Below are 8,889 nucleotides of genomic sequence, written 5' to 3'. Positions count from 1 at the left end.
TCACACAAGGCAGCAAGACGGGTGAAGGAGACAACAGTGGAGGGCAGACGGGAATCGAACCAGGAGGCGACCCAGTGATTGCAGGACGAACTCCTACAACCAACGCCACTTAGTTTGTAGTAGTAGTTTGTGTCCAGAATGTGGGGGGCATGCAGAGATAGCAGTGACCCTAGGCATTTACCAAGTCCTGGATGGAGAAAAAGTCAATCCTCAGGATCTACCCTGTCTAGGTAGTGTTATGTTACAGAGTGGCTCTGTCTGTTTTGTGGTTTAGCTAAATCACAGAGGGATGGATGAACAAAGGAGTGACTAAACGTTGACAGTGTATAAAATGACCAGGTGAAGTAAGGTGTCACAGGAAGTGCAGTCTCTGCTGGGCCTCCTTCCGAACAGGAGGATATGTGTGAGGATAATCTCAGTTCTGAAAAAATGGTGGTCTAAAGGAACCGGGACAGACGTGATCCACAGAAGACATAGTGTTGTTGAGAATGGTGAGGGGAGATAGAGTTGGGGTGTTCTCCTGAAGTCCACTGTCATCTCCACAGTGGGTTATGCTCCAGATGGTTCTGACCTCACCAAGGGACCGGCCAATCAAACTTCCTGTCTTTGTACGGACTCATCACCGGACTGGATCAGACCGACGACAGTGCTGCCATGTGTGAACAGTCATTTGTTTGGAAGAAAAGCGGCGAGTGACTGAGGGTCACTGCGCGTAACACAAACCCTGTAAATTCTAGACACTAACAGGTACCATAGAATTGCACAAAAATCCGTGAGGGACGACGGAGTCCCTGCTCGAAATTCCGTGAAAGAAGTATACGGAGCCTTGTGCCAGAAGCCCATTAAAATGCTGTCTACATCGTTTTAAACTGCGTGATTGTGAGCGTGAGTGGGAATAAAAATAGCAATAGGTATTTTGTTCCATATAACACAGTAGGAGTGTAACAGGTAAACCTTCTATGGATGCAAACTCGACTAAAAACCCACCTGTTTAGGATTGTATTTGAAACGTAATCAATTACAAATTTATTGATGGAACCTGACTTAATGTCGTGTTTTGATTGTTGATTCCATGTTGCATTGTGTTTTTGTGTTTGATATGATGTAAAGCACTTTGAAATGCCTTGCTGCTGAAATGTTCTATACAAATAAAATTTGATTGATTGATTTGTATACAGAGAGAAAATGAGTGTGGCGGGAACATGACCCTGGGGGATGCCGGCGGTGATTGGTGCTTGTGGGGACAAAGAAGGTTGACATTGTGAGCTAGTTGCAGAATGTCTGAGCTGATGGCGTCGAAGGCCGAGCTGAAGTCCAGTTTAAGATTTTTATTTGTCTGCATCAATTTTGAAGGCCTTGCATAAATAAAATTTGTGGCTTACAAAATGAGTTACATTTACCAATTTGTTGACCAACAAAGGGAATGTGAATTTAAGGTTAATAAAGCCGGGCACCCTCAGGCTGGTCATTTCTAACACACTGAGAGGAAACCAGAACGAGGAGATGAGGAGACAAACTGAATGAATAAGTAATAAGACTTTCGTCTTGAGAGTGGGACACCTGTTGATTCATGAATCTACCGAGGCCGATGCTCCAGATGAATGTAACAAATCGTCTGAGTGAATGAAAAATAACACTAATATAAAATTAAACAATACAGAGATCTTAAAGGGCCAGTACTATAAAATGCACATGGTGCCATTTTATAGCACAACCAAGTAACTATGTTACCTTCAGTTGTTATAAAAATGCTGTATTTATCAAATATGACTTAAAAGAAATTTCACTTCCTGATTTAACGCCTTGAAATTGGGTCTCTATCTCTTTAAGAAACTCCAGCTCTTTCTGAAACTCGGCCTTTGGGAAGTCATCACAACATCGCTCCTCTATTAACCCTTTGACAGAGCTTTTACTAGAGTTGTACTGAGAAGATGCTTGTATAATGAGCTCAGCAAAGATGTTTGCTAATTGCTGCTGGCTAGTCGAAAGGAGCTGAGAACCCGTTAGGGGAGTTGTGAGGGAGGCAGCATTAGGTAAATCCAGGCACAGATGAATGGCTGCAAGAGGAGATTAAAGGATCATTCAAACATGCATGAACAGATCAAAGCAACAATCCAGGAATGTTTTATGAGGGAATAAAATTATAACATGACGTCAAGCTAACACAAGTTGATTTTACATAATACTGTCCCTTTAAAAACATATCAAACTTCACATCAATGCCTTTTTCTGGAAAAGTCTGTCAGTTTTCTTGTTATCTCAGTCACATTATGTGGGAAATCATCAATGCTACTATACAAAATGTCTCCAGAACTACACCAGACCCTGCATTAAATAAAAACAATAATAATGTTCATACTTGAAGCATGGACAATCTGCCATACTTATCTCAGTACTTTCAGGAATTAAGAAATGCCCCAGAATAAATTGGGTAAGTGCAAAGGCTATCCATGTGTTTCTCTGGCCTAGTATAAGTCCGGAAATAAGTCCAGAAAATGAAGCCAGAGTTGAAAATTGATATTCATAAAGGGTCTCCATCCAAAGTAATTTAACCTTAGCTATTTTATAAAGATAGATGGGGTGGGGGGAAATACATTTTTAAAGTGCAAAGATGGTAGGCAAAACCTAAAAGTTTCACTGGACTATGAAAGCAGGGTGTAAATACTTTTTTTCTGGCTGGAGCGTATAATTTCATATCTAAAATCTACAATTTATTGTTCTGTACTATTTCATTCAGATTTTTTTTTCCAAATTTACCCAGTTGGATCTTTTCTTCCCCCCCAGTAAACGGGGAAAGAAAAACTATTTCTAAACATCGGCAGACTACATTTGTGCAGAGATTTCCAGGATCCGCAGTCAGTCCTGTTTTGCTGGGAGGAAACGCGGGATGGACGGATGGGTAATTTGTGCTGGTGAGCACAGTGCCCCGAACAGAGCAGAGGTCAACGAGCTCCTCCATGGTTCCATCTTACATCTGTCACTTTGCATGCTTATCAGTCCACTGTCTGCTGTAACAGTTGGCTCAGATTTGTATGTGTGTGTGTGTGTGTGTGTCTCCAAAACTTCTCTGATGCGTTATGATTAGGCAGAGTTAGCTGACAGCCAAGACAAAACTTGAGGTTAAAAGGCCGTATTGTTTCTGTCATCGGTTGATTTTTTTTTGTGTGTGTATCTTTTCCACTCCTCACATTACTCACATTCAATCACAATCTTTCCCACGATGCCGCGCTACAGCGAGGTTGCCATGACTCCCTGACAGAACGGGACGGAGACAAAGATGTCATGATCCAATTTCTCTGTGGAAGAAATGAATCCAAGGACATCCTATGATACGATGGCCACGTGTCCCACAGCTGCTACGTTGACACAGTGTCATCCACGCTCATCTCGCCCAACTTTATCAGAAGGTTTCACTGAAAAAAAACAAAATAACTCATCAGTGTCACCTTGGCGAACATGAGACAAACAATGACTAAACATGTCGGCTCAATCTGCCTCGCCTGAAAAGCAGACATCGTTCTCTAAGTTTAGCCTCCATTAGAAATTATTTTTGCTACTTCAGTAGTTTGTGGTAAATTAAAGGGATACATCAATATTTTTTAATTATATTTTTAAAAGGAAGTTCTGTTATACGGTAATAAGCAACCTCCATTGGATAAATCTCAGCATTTTCATGTAGCATACGTCAAGGTTAGCTTGTCCTGGATGCTAAAGCTACGACCAGCTTAGGACCAAAAGAAAATTACAATAACACAAGTGACAATTTCTGATCTCTATTTTAAGATGCTTTAAACAATAATCACAGGTGAATTGGGTTGTTGTTAGCGCAGACAGTGATTAGCATTTACACAGGAAACAGATAGAAGACCGTGTCACATCAACAATCTTCCTGTGTGAAACCTGTCCTGAAAACAGGACATGATAAACTGTTTGCAACCAGAGAAATACATAAAAATGAATAACATTAGTTAAAAAAAAATTATCTTTTGTATTTTGGACTCCTTACCTTTTACATTATGTTGTACAGCAAGTGACCAATGATCTCAGCGGATTGACTTGTGTGACATGAAAGGATGAGGGCGTGATGTGGGAACAAATTCAGTTTACATGTTTCTAATGACAATTTTTTAAGCAAAAAATTGTATGCTAATTCAACTTGAACTTGAATTCCAACTTGATACAGAAGTACCACTTTATATGTTTGTGGTGTGAAAACAGCCATGAACAGAACAGAAAATGAACAGAGGGCATTAACAGCGTTTCTCTTCCAGCGGCGCAGCTGGGAGAGAAATCAGAATAAAAATGACTATCTAGACGTTAAATGTTTTTGTTCAAACCAAGTTAAAAAGTTGTGGGGATCTCGGTATGTTCGTCTTTTGACAAATTTGTTATCCAATAAGCAAAGGGGCTTTCTGGTTGAGGGAGAAGCATTCAAAAGAAAAGTCCAGGCTTTGTGTTGGAGACGGTTCGCTTGCAAAGTCTTTGAAAAGACTGAAAAACAAGACAAAATCAATATCTGTCTCCGTTCCTGAAGCATCCCCTCCCTTAACTCCTCTATCTCTCTCCTCACATGTTGCCAAAACCTCTGAACATCTGCCCCAGTTGCTCTTTTCTTCCCCCCCCTCCCCTCCCCTCCGCAACGCCTTCTTGAGAAATGACCCATCGCCACCATCCGGGCTAAATTGGACATGAAGGCATCTTCACAATGGCGGCTGTTATTGGAGCTCATTTTCATCCGCTGACGTCATGACCGCCATCACGTCGACGTCAAGCCAGGCTGACATCAGCTGCCAGCTCTGATCCGTGCATCCGGGGTTGCTGAAATCTACCCACGCATCAAAATCCGAGGTTGAAAGTTAGAGAAACAGTTTTAGATGTTTTTCATCCGTGTGCAGATGGGGAAATATTGAGTTCCCAAATGTAAACAGCAGTACACGCCATAAATAAAGATGAATCGGATCATAATCCCTAACGCTCTTGTACGTTTTTTTTAAATTTAGGTAGTTGAAGTACATTTGGGTGAAAAACGGCATAAACTTAAATTGTAAAAAAAACACCGGAAACTTTGAATCAGGACACTAAAAAGGGAGGAAATCTTTTTTCAATATATAAATAGACCATGATGAGCATGTAGTAACCAGCATCTTTATTTCTCAAGCTTCTTATTTTCAGTTTATAAAAGAAAAACTGACATTAGACTTGAGTGAAATTAGCCACAATTTACATATCCACATCTTGGGTTTTAAATGATAAATTTGAGGCTTTCTTAAGGGTTACATGATTATACGGGAAAGAGTTATGTTTGAAAGTCAAGGCTTATATGTAAAAAAATTCTCGTTAAGTTGCAAAAAAATCACAGAGTTCAGTGGTTTATTTCCATGTTAATATTTGACCAATCTGCTGATTAGAAATAGTCTGACTCAAATGAATTGGTTTGTTTTCTGTAATCTGTCAGGATCTGAGGCAAAATCAGTGAATTTTCAACATGACTGAGGTCAGGACTGTAGATTAGGCTTTTCAGGAAGAATAATGTAGCTTGTTCAATGTTGCCCTGTCAGGACGTTTTCAGCATGTGACCCAAACTGTCACCATCAAAACAAAGAAAACGGGTTAAAATGACTATTTCAACAGTGCATTCATGAAAGTATTCAATTCATACCATGGGGATTATAAATTAACCTTAACCTGAACATGTTGTTATGTCTAAGCTCTTTCTGTCATTGTAAGCTACTCATAAGGTAGGTGGCGTCTCAAAATGGTTGGTTTAAAATGCCACCTAAATCTAGGGTGACCATATTTTACTTTGGGAAAACCCGGACAACCTGCAGCGGTGCAGGGATTACGTGACACGCAGCGCCGTGCGCAGTTCTCTACAATGCACTGTAAGCTATGTAATGTGTTTTGAGGCAGTTGACCAAAATCCCGGACGATTTTTAAATTCCCCCCGGGCATCTTTTTAGGTCTGAAAAGTAGGACATGTCCGGGAAAAAGAGGACATCTGGTTACCCTACCTAAATCGGTGTTTGTTTGGACTTGCCCACGGGAATCTTTGGACGCCATGTTGAATAACCTTTAAAAACACGGTTAATGTCCGACGTGCGCGCGCTTCACTACACAACGCACCACCTTAAGCCGCCTGTCATTATCGACGGTTTTAAAAAGTTTCAGAAAGCTGCAGACACAAGTTAGCTGCCTACCTGAAAGATGGCTTAAAGTAATTTAAAAAAAAAAAAGTTTTATCACTGTAAAACGAGTTTAAAATGATATGACTTTGACATTTGTGTGTTTAGCTTTTTGAAAGCTTTTCGCAGATAATCGAATGCTAGCTTAAAGTCACAGCGGTTTTAGCTCTAAAAATATCGCGACACTTCATGTTCTCGGTATTTGAACGTGTTCATTTGTGTTACGTCTTATACACAGCAGTTTTTAGAGCTTTACCGTAAAAATAAGTGAAGTAAATGATTTTTTTTTTTTTCTTAAATAAACGGTGACTCAGGGTGAACGGAACGGTGCTCTCAGTTGATTTTGGCAGAGCAAAGTGAAGCCGTCTGCATCTCCGCGGCTCCTTCTGAGCTGGATACAGCTAATTAGTTCCTCTGAGATCCACCTACAGTCACGCACACGCGTACGGGATGAGGATATCTTTGCATAAACCTTCACACAAAGGACGTCCCATCCATCTGTCGGGGACTCTACATGCCGGCGTTCCTGCTCCCGCTGTCCCATCTCTAAACCCTAGAGGTTAAAGTTGGACCGACGTGCTGCTGTGTTCGGTCGGTGTCGCTGTGATCCCGGAAGCCCACAGTTCATCCCCGTGTGAACATCCACTTCTTTAATTGCCCCCAACTCGCTGATAGTTCTTCCTGCATGAAGATTGAAGGAGTGCTTTTCCACAGCGGGTGATCTCCATCACATTTATAAATGCAGCACATTTCACAGCACGGGTCGTTCGCTCTGATTAAAATCACCGCGCCACATGCATACTGTATTTTTTTTTTTTTTTTGTAGTAGCAAATCCATGACGAAAATAAAAGAAAAGTTTAGCACAGACGGGAGGCTGCAGACGGAGTTCAAAGTGTAGCGCTGCTGACATCAAGTTGTGAAGTGGCAAAAGTACAACCAACTGAAGTAGGTCTGGCAACTGACGGTCCTAACTACAATTGTTTTATTTGGAGTGATTTCAAATAGTTGTTGGAAAATATCCCGTGTGCATTGTTGGTTATAATTATAAATTTGAACCAGAATGCATTTTCGATGGGCGTTCCACACCAGCAAAAGCAGGAGACTCCACAAGGCAGATGTTGCTCAATTCACAAGTAACGTGAATTAAGCAAAAAAAAAAAAAAAGCAAAGTGGAGGTTTTGTGCAGGAGAAGCAGTAATTACCAACCAAACAACAACTGATGCTGAAAATGTGACCGTGTCAGAGGTCAACGGAGAGGCAGGAAGAGCCTTCATTTTATACCCACAGCACAGATAAGTGGATGCAGCAGGTGTGCTCAGTCAGAGCAGGCCTCGTTCGTCCTGCCACATGATTTGTGTAAATAGCACTTTGCATCAAAATGCTGAAAGTACGCAAGAGAAAGAAAGGCAACGGGCATTTCACTCACAATGGTTAATGTTTTAGGGAAGACTCGATCACAACGTGGAATTGAAGCATTTATAAAGTATATAAAGGACAGATGAGAGAATTTTATATATTTATTTATTTTTATTAAATAAGGGCATTGAAGATAGGGTGAGTAAAACTTGTGGTTACACATCAGTCCATACACAAAGATTATAAACTGCCAATACATTCTATAGAAGAATAAGAAGCACTTTGTCTGAATTTGATGGTTAAATAACTTTAAAAACAATCTTTGTTGTTGAATTCTTGTCTATTTATTCAATAATTCAGCAGTGCAACAGGTTTATGAAATAAAAATATGGCTTAGTTTGTTGACATACTTAAAATATGATTAATTACAGACCCTGTCATTAACTTAAGAATTTTAATCAAGGTGCCACTAATATTGTAGCATCAAGTGTTTGTCTACGGCAGAATATCTTTAAATAATGATTTCTTTAATAAAGGTGAAATGTAGCAATGCATATGTCTATTTCACGTCTGCTAAAGAAAAGTATTTTTCATATGGTTGACGTGTATCAAACAAGTTCTGTTTTGTATTTGTGCACACTTTAATAAATAGCACGCTTGTAGGATGAAATGATTGTATAGAAAAATTCTGAAAGACTGTCTTATTTGTTTTCTTATTTGTTTTTAATTTCTTTAAAATCCCAACACCTGATTCAAGATGCTACAATCGCAGCTCCATGAAGTAGATCAACATTAGAATCACTAAATGCTTTATTTTGTTTCTTCCACTAGGGGGAGACAGCAGCACGGCACAAGATTCACTCGTGGGGTTTTACGTGTGAAGTGTGATCCGAAGTGCAAGGAAACTTGGATTAAACAATGTTTTCTCTAACACGTCAGTATTTACATGTCATTCGGATGATTGTCCTGCTGCTTTAGCCGTTTTATTTTTTTCTAAACGCAAATAGTTTAAGAGTTCTTGAGAAATGATGCCTGGTTTTGTTTTACACAATATAGTGATTTAGAAAAGGTACTGATGCCCCTTTAGCTTTTCCACATTTAGTCACGCTACAGCCACAAACCTCAGACTGTGTGATATTTCATCTGGAAGACCAGCACAAAGCAGAGTGTTCAGGGAGAAGGCGAAAGCTAAATCTTTGTTTCCACTAAAAAATTCACAGATTTTCCACTCGAGCCCGTGGATCTCTGCAGCTCCTCCAGATTTAACTTCGGCCTCTCGCCTACAAGCTGCATGCATGCTCGGTGTGAAATTAAAGACACAACTCAAGCAGTTGTTGATACAAGTTGAAT

The sequence above is a fragment of the Xiphophorus couchianus genome, chromosome 13 (genome assembly GCF_001444195.1).
Source record: "Xiphophorus couchianus chromosome 13, X_couchianus-1.0, whole genome shotgun sequence".
Lineage (NCBI taxonomy): Eukaryota > Metazoa > Chordata > Actinopteri > Cyprinodontiformes > Poeciliidae > Xiphophorus > Xiphophorus couchianus.
This window is presented reverse-complemented; position numbering follows the sequence as displayed.